The 13184-nt window shown below is 37.2% G+C and overlaps 1 long non-coding RNA gene across 1 annotated transcript; it reads right to left on the bottom strand.

Annotated features, from left to right (window-relative positions):
• Positions 1-634: 634 nt before the first annotated feature.
• LOC137195028 (uncharacterized) lies at positions 635-4001 on the bottom strand. The gene is made up of 3 exons (XR_010931052.1): positions 3672-4001; positions 2175-2351; positions 635-852 (listed from the first exon to the last, which is right to left on the bottom strand). It is a non-coding gene; the product is annotated as an uncharacterized lncRNA (long non-coding RNA).
• Between the last annotated feature and the right edge of the window lie 9183 nt (positions 4002-13184).

Here is a 13184-nt window from a genome sequence, read left to right as displayed (position 1 = left end):
TTATACTAGGACTTTGCTTCAATTAACCTTTCAGCGTTATTAAAGGTGGATCTAAAGGTGAGCAAGTCCCAAATCACTGCAATGGTTGTTTCGTATTCGGCTTTTTTACGATGCTGTGGTTGGCTTAACTGCACTGCAATGAAGATTAGTTAAAATACATGAAATAAATACTGCATTTTAGGAGAAAATAACTTAATGCTAGTGAAACTATCTGTCCATACAGCAAGATAATTTTACTTGAAGAAGAAAAATTAAGAAATCTTAAAATATGTTTGTTCCAGTCTAGAAATAAGTAGGCTAAGTAGGTTTTAAGATCAAATTACTTGAGATCAGACTTCAGCACAGTAATGAAATACACTGAATATTAACAAATAATTCTTAATTCAGTTTTTTGCATTCTTAATTGTAGCACACTGAAAAAATGGAAGCCAAGGAAATAGGTAATAAATCACTAATTTAAGTGGAAATTACTTAATACTAGTGGAGTATGATTACACTGTTACTAGAACAACTTGGCTCATCTTGAAATAGGTAGGCCTAAACCCACATTTAATTTAAAACTAGTCTTTAATCTCAGGGCATACATCTTAAAACAGGAAACTGATTATACTGGAATCACCACCAGGGCTGCAAGTGAAATTTCCGTCAACATTTATTGAATTGAAATTAGTCAGGAAAGAACTTACACACCAGTAACAGTCTTATTGTGCAAACACCCATTGTGAGAGAAAGGACATTATAAGATCATCAGCAGCATTGTGCCAACAGCCAGGAGGAGGTTATAGAGTCTACCAGGAGGACTAGACTGGTGAGGGGCCATCTCTGGAGAAACATATCGGGGTCCTCAGATGCCTGGGAGCCATAAAGTAGAGACAAAAAGCAGAGCAAAATTAAACCTCAGGCATATCAAGTTAATTTCAGTTTAACTGATACTGACTGAAACTCACTTCAAGAACACGGAACAGTGCCTCACTTGCTGATCCTAGCTTTTTGGGTGGGGCAGTTGGGGAAGGAAACGTTGAAGGTAGTGCCTCCAACAAAGCAATGGTTTGTCCAGCTTAAAACAATATGGATACATCAAATGCATTGTGCTTGTTTGTGTTAGGAAATTTGACTGTGACATTAGGTGTTGTGTAATTGAAAACAAAGCACAAAAGCAAAAAATACTTTCATGCAGCGCCCAAGGTAGTGTAATCATGAAAAAACTATGCTATTGTGAACGACAGTGTATGTGTGTAGTGTGTATATCCCTGAAACAGCATGCATCTTAATGTCACCTTGGGAAATTGTACATAATCTGGTGCAACTTGAAAAATTGGCCTGACTGTTTCACTTAGATAGAGGCCATGGGATCACCAAATCAAATGTTTATCCTTCTAAGGGATATTGAATGTGCACAGCAAAATGAAAGAGTAAAATAAAAACGATTGCAGTTATTGGATCAGCGAACTGAAGGTTTGGCTGGATAGTGTGGCAACAGCAGTCTGGGTTAATCTATAATATCCCTGACAATGTTGCTGAGGGCATATAAAAAGTACTTGTCAGTTGCACAAGGGAAAAACAAGACAATAAGGGTCATAGTGTAGTGGTGGTGTTTAAACCCTCTAGTGACCACTACTACCTTGGAAATACCTTTAGTTGCAATTCAGACAAAAAAGATGTGTTTAACTTGAACTAATAATTGAGCGTAATAATTGATCATAATTAATCGCAGCCATGTGATTAAATGGGAATGCCACCCATTTTAAGAATTCACATATGTTCTTCCTGTGCTCAAAGAAAGTTCAGTCAGTATTTGTGAACATGCATCACTAAGTCAAAGCAAGAAATCAGAGAAAGAACCCTCCAATCAGTGAAGTAATTGGGATGCAAATGCTGGGGCTGCTCCATAGACAATGAATGGGGCTCTGACGTTATGAGGCCATAAAATGTTTGTGTTAGCTCTTACATCGTAATGAGGTTTATATTCTAGCATTGCTAAAAGTTATGAACCATAATTAAAACCTCATATTGGTACAAGAGCTCATAGCAACATTTTATGGCCTCATAAATTCCCCTTTAACATATTATGCACTGTCCAAAATATATAAGCATAATAGCACACACGACGCAATTACTCCAGGGCTGCAAAATAAAGTTATAGGAACTATTAAATTAGAGAACAGGCAACATACCTTTCTAATTAGGAAATGTTGATGGAGCCTGGGGGCTTTACTGCTGGTGCTTGACTGGAGATCACTGCGAGTGGAGCAGTTCTGTACGCTCTGACGTTCTTCCCAAAACTGTCTTGTAGAAAATGTAGGAGTAGGCAAGCAACAAGGGAGTCATGAGGGTTATAAGGAGGTGGATGTCTGAAAAGAAATCAGAAAGCACAAGTGATTCAATGTGTTTCTGTGAATGCGTAAAATATATTGGTAATACAAATTTAAATTCATGTACAAGTCTAAATTTTGTGAATTGAGTTTGCCCACTCTTAAAAAATTACAGTGTGCTGCTGATGCTAATTACCTGATAATAGCATTATAGAGTAACTGTTAGTAACTGGAAATTGGCAGGTAAGTTACTAATAAATTCAAATCACACAACATATACATGGGTAGTCCCAGAGGCAAAGTTGTAGAGTATTTTCAATTGCATAGTAGTTTGAATTTTCATGCTGATCTGACCTAAGTTTTGGGATGTGGTTAGTCTAGGACTTATTCTATCTTAAAGAGAAAGCCACAGAAACACATCTCATCAGAGATTTCCTCAACTAAATTCTGTTGAGAGATCAACTGATTATCAAAATGCTGAAAAATTTACAGAAATGTCTAAAAAATGAGAGAATATACTGTATCATGTCTGAATATCACAGAAGTAACGTCAGAGATCTAATGTCAGAGATCTAACATAGAAAATGGAGGAAAAAGGGGGAACACACACCAATGTTAAAGAGGAGCTGACCATGGCCAGTAGTACAGTGAATAAGCCATTGTATAAAAACATAGAATGTGAACACAACATGAATCTGAAATACCAAGTGAAACGACAACAATTAATAAACTAAGATAAACCAAGCTGATGTCAGACACTGGCGACAGGTGAGGAAATGATCCACCTGATTTCTGGCATTAGGCTAGCTTCTGGTGTGGCTCTGAGCATGTCAGACACCTCAATGTAGCCACTTTGGCCCAAACTAAACATGCGCCATCAAGCACGATTCTACCAACAACACTGCAATAATGACCAGAGGATGCTTGGATGATGGCAGGACACACAAGGACTCATAACATATGCTATGACCAATACCAGGCAGTTTTGATCAAAGCTTGCATCTAAAGCGTGTGCCACAGACCTCAAAGTTTAACAAAATTTATCGAAATGTCCACAACTGAAATACCTCTTCAAGTTGCTAACCCAATGTTACAATTACCACACACAAAAAGAGAAAAATCATTATACTCACAGCAGAGCAATTTTATGTAGGCTACATTATTTGATCATATCATTATAACATTAGTCATGTCAGTAAAAGTAGTTAGCTAAAGTTAATCATGCTAGCCTAGCTAACGTTTGACAGAGAGCATTTGATAGAAAACTCTTTGGAAAAATGTGGCACATAACATTAACATCATTTACTAACGTTACTTTTAGGGTGATAAACCAAAATAACGTTAAATTGAAATACTTACAAGCAGTTGTCTCCATGAAGTCCACAGCTACGCAAATTCAAGTTATTTTCCTTTAGTGTTCATTTATCTTAAAATCGTCTTTCCAGTTCAATCATTTTCAAAAAACTAAATAACCACTGGTCTGATATTTCCAAAGCATCACAACCTCAGAAATTAAGAAATATTGTTCTTTGTCCAGTATTGTTTTTGCCAGTTTTACTTTAAAATTATATACAAAAAAGAAAAAAAAAGTTGTACATAGGCATACCCCTTGCTTAAAGAGACCAGATAATAGGGGAAAGAGAGGTTTCTTAAAAGCAGAGAGAAGGGGGTACTGAGTTGCTGGCAGCCCCTACCAACACTAGGTAGGGGTCCTAACTGTATCCTGTCCTCACCTACCTCAAGAGTCAATGTTATGCATATATACCATCAGTTATTTCTAGTCCATACCTTAAGGGGAGGGTGTTATGTTGACTATCAGTCCATTGTGCAATGTACAAATTGTATGATAATCATTAAAAGAGATGTAAACAATTTAAGCCTTACTGTTCTTGTTTGAATTGTAAGTTTCTTCGTAACTTTACCAACTGGGAAAATAACTTGTGTTAACCACAGAGCTTTTTGTCTTGACATACTACTGCTTAAAATAAGGATTCTAGCCTTGAAGCGGATGTTTTACAGACATGTCCCTTGTATCAAGTTAAAAATAACTCAGAGACAAAGTTGCTTATCAAGACAAGGCAAGTGGCATTTACTTGAAGTCAAAGGAAGTCAACTTCCTTAGAAAGCACAAGATAATCCATTCATATTAAAAACAAGAAAAACTAGATTTTGAATCTAAATATAAGATTATTACACTTGGTTAGATTTGCAGTTAGAGCCGCTGTGCTTAAATCCCCCTTCTTACACACATCACCAGTTGGTCAGATTACCCACTGATGCTGGTCTGAAGTGAGTTTTGCAGTTTCTTTACAACAACCAAGGTTAAAGAAATGGGATGAGATTGTTTGGATGTTCTCACGGACATTGAATACTTATTATCTTCAGTCCTTTTGATGGTGTGGGATGTTCGAACAGTGGGATACTCCTATAAAATGGCTATACATCACAAAGAAAAAACAGACAGAGAGAGAGACTCCAAATGTCAGTTAGCTAAAGCACCAAGCCTATATTCAGACATGGGAAACAGATGGAGAGAGGTTTCAGCAGTCTTATCAGATACAGTGGGAGAGCCAGACCAAAGATGACAAGGTTACTGACAACACCTTCACAGCCTTTTAAACGCCTCTACAGAACTCTTCATGCAATCTAACATGTTTCTGGCTGAAAATGAACAAAGAGATTGAGTGAGAATGTGAGAGAGATAAAGATAACATCATCTACTGTTCATGTGATGAGGTCTCATACATTTTTACACTCTCCTCTTATTGCCTTAATAAGAGGTTCAGCTTGGTCTCTGATTCTTTTCTGAACCACATTAAGAATCTACAGTCTTGTGTACACAGGGGGGATGTAATCTAAGTAAGGGATAATGTACAGTGAGTGGGTCATTATTGTGAAATGTAATAATACAATTTAATTTATGGACAGATAATGCACTCTGAACGGGTACAAACAGTAACTTTGTATAGTGCAAACAGGAACTGCTGGTAGCCAAAATGTCATGACTTTCAGTTTTGCAGGCTTTCCAAATACAGTAAAAAAAAATAGCAGTTTTAGGTTTGATATTCTCATGTTTGGTGAGTTTAATTCTCAATAGCTTTTCATCAGTTTTCAGATTTGTTTTGCAGTGCAGGCTAATGCTCAACTGATGTTGCATAGTATCATTTCACGTAATGATCCAATATCGGAGCCTGACACCTTGACAGTAGATGACTGAAGAAAATGACTAGCTTAAGTCAGGGGCCATCAGCAGTCAGGGGCCATCAGCAAGCAAAGCACATGTGAAATGGCCAAGAGAGCTTTTGTGATTTTTGTCAATAGCTTTCTCGTTTTTGTCAAAGACACCTCACTTCAACTTTATTTTCTTCTGGATCACCTTGCATGGAAACCTTGCATTCCAGTTAAACCATTACAGGGCATTTATTTAAACTCAGTTTAGACTATACAGTTATGCTTACTATTTGATTAATTTCGATTTTAATATCATGCTAATTGTATATTTTGTGTGAAGATTAACTAATATGTATATATATACCCACACACACACACACACACACACACACACACACATACACACACACACACATATATATATATATATATATATATATATATATATATATATATATAAATATATATCAGTGGCGGCTGGTGACTCAAATGTTAAAATGTTAAAAAGTAGATGTCAAAGTCTGCAATGAATGATCGTGTAGTCATTCATTTGAGAAACATTTGTGCTGCACAGTACTTGGTTCTACCGCATCACTTACTTACAGGGGCATAATGCATACTCATAAAGTTGGCATTGACAGTACCTTGAACCACAGCAGTGCCCGTGATCCCTCTCTCTAACCTCCTGACCAATGTGAACTCCCAATCCACGAAACCACTGCAATTTACATAATTACAGGAACTCATCTGACCTGGAGAAAATGGTGTATCATCACACTGTCAGGAAATGATTTCCATCTGAAATACCAATAACAGGAGAAGGCAAGAGGAATAATAACAAATTATACAAGCCCCTTGTAACTAATTGGATAGAATTCAAGCTGACAATTGTCTGTACCGATGTATAGTGGATGGAAAAAAAAGTGATCTCTGGGAAATAAAGTGCAGGAACATCACAATGATGGCTGCTTATCATAAGATATGCCATAGATTGCCACTTTTTATTGGAATGTTTAATTAACAGGAAAATCAAGACTGTCCTCGCCACAAAAAGAGAGCAGTTTTTGTTAAAAAGCTTAAAGCAACCTTCAGCAGTGGTGGGATTTTGAAGGAGACAGACACAGATGCAGCAGATACAATTTTCCTCATGTGCTCTGTCGGCGACCCCAAATTTTTGTTTTATACAATATGCAAATTAATAAAAAAAAACTAAAATAATAATAATCTGATTTTTTTGTTTTAGATGACATTAAGGAAATTAAGGGTAAGAGTGTCCATTCTTGATTAAAAGCCCTGTTTTTGTTGTCTACTCTTCTCTCTTTAGAGCGGCAGAGCCCTGAAGCTCAACCCTGCCCCTGCACAAAGTGGAGCGGCTTATTGAGCACTGGTGTATTCGAAGTTTATTAATATTAAATGTATCGCATGTCCAAAGTGCACCAAATTCATTACTGCACTCCCTTTGTTCCCCTGCCAGACACCCGCCAAGTGTGGAGTTGATCCAATGAATGGTTCAAGAGATATGCTAAGGACATACAGACAGAGATTCCTTCCTTTAGTAGATAGATGTTTTGTGCATGAATGCTAGGTGTAGGGGAGACCGGGAGCAACTGTAACAATTAGTGGTTTTGATGTCATTACTCAAAAACCTCTTAAACTATTTGGATATATTTTTTATGTAGGTAACTTCATCTGTGTTACAGTCATCAAATGTTTTACAAGCAATGTTAGATTGTAACTGCATATGGGGGCAGGTGTAACAATACATAATACCTTCATATACATACCAAGGACCACAATAAACTCCCAAGAATATAGATAAAGTTAAAACAATTTAATATTCATTGAAACATTAATTCCAGTTTAACTTAAACAGTATAATTAATCATGATTATACAAATATAAAATCTATTTCTAATGAATAAGCAAAATTTTATCTATTTCACATCGTATCTTCAGTTGTATAAGGCTTAATGTCTTTGAATTACCTGTGTAAGAAATATGCTGGACAAATAAAGTTTCCTTCCTTTGACTCCTCCATGCTAATACTTCTGGCAGCACACAAGTGTAGATTTTCCAATGAAAGAGTCTTGTTGCATCTGAGGCTATGAGATCTTAGGCAGACATCCAGCTGGAGACATCAGTGAGCCAAACAAAGCCGTGCACTGAAATTTGAGTGTAGAATTCTGCTCAACAGTCAGACCAGCACTGGTTAAATCCAGCTGTTATCCTTGTGATCGGGCAGTGCAATGTTAGCAATGGCACTGAGTCCCTGAGGTTGCTGCTACTAATGACTCTGGTTCAAAAGGAGCAACACTTTCATGTCTCCTTTGATTAGTCAGGTTAGCCGTGACTCAGAGCTAGAAAACACTTTGGAAACAGACAGAGTGTAATGGATTTGTGACCTGGATTGTAATGTCGTTTTGCTTTGGCTTGAAAAAATGTCTGCAAAGATTCTTCAAAGTCACACCGGATTGCTCGAGAGATATGTGGCCATCCCAGCATGAGTAAGCATTTTGTCTCTGGTGGAAATACTGATCACATCTGTTTTCTCATCCTTTCTTCCAGCATTATTTTTGAAACTTCATTCCCCAATGATCACATTTTGGCATCCCAATAAGCTTCCCAACATGAATTATTAGATTATTTTATTTTTTTGGGACCGGCCTCTCTCACTTACTCTCTCTTTCCTGCCTCGTTCTCGACACTCAATTTCTCTCACACCTTCCAGTGCTCTACAATATCAATTACACTATCACACTCCATTGGGGGGGGGGGGAGTTTGTATACACCATTTATTTGTGTCTCTTCAAATAAATCCATAATTTCTCTTCCAGAGAAAGTGATCTGCCAAAGTCAATGCTCACCCCCTTGGGAGAGAAGCACAGATGAACAGAATACTAAAACTGACCAGGTTTGTGTTACATTGTGTGTTGACCAAACCCTGCACTCACAGTGCCATCGCAGTGCACAATAGGTGTTGCGTGAGCAGTTTTGTAGTGTAGCTGGATGCATTTGTGTTAAAAAAGTTAATCTGAGTGCAAAGGTACTTTACTGATCCCAAACACAGAAACAAGGCTGAAAAAGTGACTTTTAAAGGCAGAAATTTCAGCAGTTCATGTGTACTCAAGTGCTCATTGAGTCGACAACATCATAAACCAACAGAAAAATAACTATTTGGTTTGGAAATTTAAAAAGCTTACTGATTTCTCTCATTAGTGCCCTGCTCAAGGGTAACATAAGTGAAGTACTTAAGGGAGAAAGTGCATTATTTATTCTGTTTCTCTTGAAACCTCTACTGCCAAAGGTAGAGGTCTGTGTCTGCCTGTTCGTCTGTCTCTATTACCATCAGGACCAAAGGTCCATAAATGCAGAGCATCAGCCTCATGCTATATATGAGTTGAATACTGTTGTGGATTAATGTCTGCACTGTTAATCCACACGTCAGTCGCACATTAGCATATTGCTATGTGTTCATTTGAGAAATAAGACAAATCTCTTCAGCAAACATAAAGCAAGTACATATTCTAAAAACGTGGCAAGACATGCAGCAGGTTCAAAGAATGTAGCCTCATACTCATTTGAGGTGACTGGGAGGTTGTATGTAAAATGGAAGAAATTATATATCATAAAGCAAAAAGCGCAGAATAGACTCGCAGACTGAGGCTCAATTGGTTGAACAGACAATTCATATGGAGCTCAATTTCATTTGGGGTCACTTATGTTAAGAATGACTATAATTGTGGTAAGATTTTTGTACTGTTATTCAAAGCCTCATGCAGCTTTGGATAACAGCGCCATAATTATATGCTATTTAATGCTGTGGATGAAGTAGAATAATAGAATCAATCAAAAATTCTTCATATATTGTATAAATAATTACAGTTACCAAACCAACTTCTAACAGACATGCAGTCTGTTTATAATTTCAAATGTTATCAGTGTCATGCAGAAATTAATTTACATAATTTATTGAAGAGTGAAACTCCACAGTATTCAAATAAATTGATTGTTCCACATGATGCTGCCAATTTTGTCCCTTATAAGTGTGAAAATAGTATAGAATATTCAGCTTGGTCATGTTACATTTTAGCCTGATCGGATTCATTTCTGCTGAGCACTTACAGTTCACATACAGAACTATAGCCATGATTGGGTAACTTCTCTTTTCTTTCCCTCATGTGTTGAAATAATCGCTCATCATCATCATCAAGAATTTAAAAGTTCATCAATTATTTTTACACAAGATTACTCCTTTTTAGAATTATTGCCACCTTGATAAGGACAAAGTAGGTACTATAATAACTCAAGGCCTTACATAGTCTTTAATTTTCTTATAAGTACATGACAGCGTATTCATTCAATACTACTGGAGAATGGAATTTCACAGAGAATAAATGGAGATTGAATTATTCGTTATTACATTTTATCCCAAGATTACCTGAACTAGCAGAACAAATACAATATTTAATAGTGTCCGATTCATTCTCCTCTGGGTGCTGATATTGCACTGATATTAGAGACTACATAATGTGTTAGATTCAGGCTACACCACTATAATTGGCTCTCCTTGTAATGAAAATGCCAAAGGGATAAAAAAAGTCTCAAAGGAAAACAGGAGAGTTAACTTTTAGCATTAATGTATTTGTGCCATTATTCAGTATGTGTGTGTGTGTGTGTGTGTGTGTGTGTGTGTGTGTGTGTGTGTGTGTGTGTGTGTGTGTGTGTGTGTATCTGATTCCTCCTGATCTAACTCATAATGGCCATTTGGAGATATATGAAGCCCAAATGCTGTTTCTTTGACCTCTTGACTCAAGATGCATTTGTCTCACAGCACTTTTTTGGCAATTATCTTGACCACTGGAGTGCTGTTCATGACTTTCTCACTTTATTTTATATCTCCTGTGTTGACTCGTTTCCTTGGCCATATGTCCCTCTGTTTTTCTCTACTTTGTTTTCTGTCTCCTTTGTGTATAGATTTTCATCTTGTGCCCTCCTTTTGCACATGTCCAGACTCCAAAGATGGCCACAGTTAATCACAGAGCTGACTATGTTGTTTCATTCTCTCTATGTCTCATTTCCCTTTATCTTAATTTTGTATATATGCAGTGATGTACAGTAGCTGAGTGTGTTTTTCTACAAGTGTTGCACCTAAGTGTTGACTTATGTCAGTGTCAAGATAAAGTACTCACACACTAAATTATATCCCAAGTGTGTACACTTTGAGAAAATACAAATAGGGAAATCTCATATTTAAATGCAGTCAGCTTAGGAAGGTATTCTAGAAACTTCAATAATTCAGTTCTGTCAAAAAACAGGAAAAAGACTGGCTCGAGTGTTTGAAGTAAACCACCAAGGTCGTAAAAAAAAAGAATCTGTTCCATTTAGAAATGCAAAAAAAAGAAATTGAGCAGTTCACATAAAGCCTCAGACTAAAGCAGATGGTTCTCTTCCTCTTTTCAGCTGCTTGGTATGACACTGAAAAAGTAAATGGAAACAACCACATAAAATCATAAAAAGCTGCAACTATGTTATATTGTGTTTCTACCTAGGTGAGCTAACCTCATAGCAAGATGGTTTCAAGGCTCATAGTGTCTTTTTTTGTGTGTCGTGCCAAAATGCCCAACATGGCAGGAAATTAAGTGAGCTGCATCCAGGTTTTTTTGTGACAGTCTCAAAAAGACATACAAAAAACGTTTAAGATTTTTTACATGCAATGTCATCTACAGTAGGCATATCTATAGTGAAATAAAGAAACAATTGGCTTCAGGACTGGATGTTTGCCACAGGACAACTTCCACTCTAAAGGAAATGTGTATACATGTGCACGACTATAGAAGGAAAAAAACTGCTAACCTTTCATTATGCCCCAATTCACTTCAACTACTTTCTTTTGTCACCTTCTTCGAGCAGCAAAGAGCTGCAGTGAAGACAAAGACTTCACACTAATCGGTCACTACGTTTGAATGATACTATTGGCTCATAGGGTTGTCAACAGAAATGGGTGAACCAACAGACATAGAGAGAGAGAAAGAAAGACTGAGACAAGAATGATGATGGTCAGAGCGCACTATGGTGAGAACACAGGAAACTACAGACCCTGTTAATTGTGCTTAATTGCCTTGAAGATTATGTTTATAGATTTTTTGCTGCTATTAAATATGGAGGGAGCCAGCCGCTTTCATTGTCAACGCTGAAGCCAATATTATTGTCTTCTGAGAGCAGGAACAGACAGTTCTTTTGAAAAAGGTACAGGGACAGATTTTAAAATTGTGCTAAATGGATGACATGCGTGCACTCTGATGATAACAGTAATCTTGCAGGTGTGCTACAGAGGTGTATAAGTGGCCATAACAGCCCACATACTAATGTGCTAGTTGGAGATTAAACACTGACTAGTCTGACTTCCCAGATGTACACCGTGGGTATAAGCCTGCCATTGGCGTGCTATTTCAGGCGGCATTCTCCTCCCCTTGTGTCTTACAGTTTTCAAAATCCCTGTCGATGCAGGAAACAACAACAATAACCTCTGAGCTAGCAACCTACATGCTGGAAATAGCAAGTTATGTTTGTCTTTTTTATCAGTAAAAGTTGTATCACAAAGTCAACATACACCTTTTCGTGTTTTATGTGACATTTTCTTTTGCAGGGATTTAGCCATTTTAATGCGAGGACTCAAGTTCCTCTTGATACTATTTTTTGCAAGGGCACTGTCGCTGCATCCTGGGCTTAGTGCTGCCCAAGACAATTGTGACTGGTTTAAAGAAATACAAACAAGCCAGAGCATTTTTTTTCCTCTGTAGCAGATTTGATAGTGGGTGCAGCCAGACCCTACTCCAGCTTTGGCACATCACTGTAGGCCTGGCTATGCGAGAGTAAGCACTGACAATGTAAACCTTCCTGTGGATCACCAGCAAAAAACAGAACTTTTTCAGGGATCAGATCAAGTTAAATCACAGATGACTTTCAGTTTAGAAAGCAGTGGGGATATTTGGCAAAAACATGTTCCCTATTGTTTCTTATGGCTTACCATTCAGGTTCTAACAGACCTTCTGATCTAAAACTTATTCTCCAGTTGAATGGATGACAAATACTACAAGCCCTTTTCACAGAAGATTTTGAAATGTCATAGTAGAAAAGCACAGGTGTAAATGATAAAACTAATGATGGCTGAACTCCATTTAGCTGCTCTATTCAAGTGTGTGGAGTACTTGAATAGAGCAGAGCTATTGTTAATTTTATTAGTAAGACCTGTGCTTTTCATTCTATCGTAATTCAAAATGTCCATGAAAATGTCATGTTTTTTCGTGGAACTCCCTCAAGTTTTTGCAAGTTCTAGTCTATTTCTATATATTCTGTGTATTTTGCATTATGGGCAACTAGTTTTGCCATACTGTACCATGACTTCTCATTTTTCTGACTTGGAGGCAGCCATCAGCTTCTATTCAAAATCAACTTGTAGAAACTAGAAACTTTTTTGCCTTAGTTAATATATCACATCATGTGTTTTTTAAAATGTTTAAGTATGCGTGACTGGACCTAGTCTAGTAAACTGACTAAAACACAAGAAAGATACTAAATACTGTGTTTGGTCATTTAACATTTTCTAAATATTTAACATTTTGTGGGTGGAAACAGAACTATGGAAGACTATCTTCTTAACCTCTCACTCAGTTTTCTTACCTGGAGATCTAAAAATTCCTG

Source organism: Thunnus thynnus, chromosome 13 (assembly GCF_963924715.1).
Source record: "Thunnus thynnus chromosome 13, fThuThy2.1, whole genome shotgun sequence".
NCBI classification, from domain to species: Eukaryota; Metazoa; Chordata; class Actinopteri; order Scombriformes; family Scombridae; genus Thunnus; species Thunnus thynnus.
Note: the sequence above shows the minus strand (reverse complement) of the source record. Positions and strands in the feature narration are given on the sequence as shown.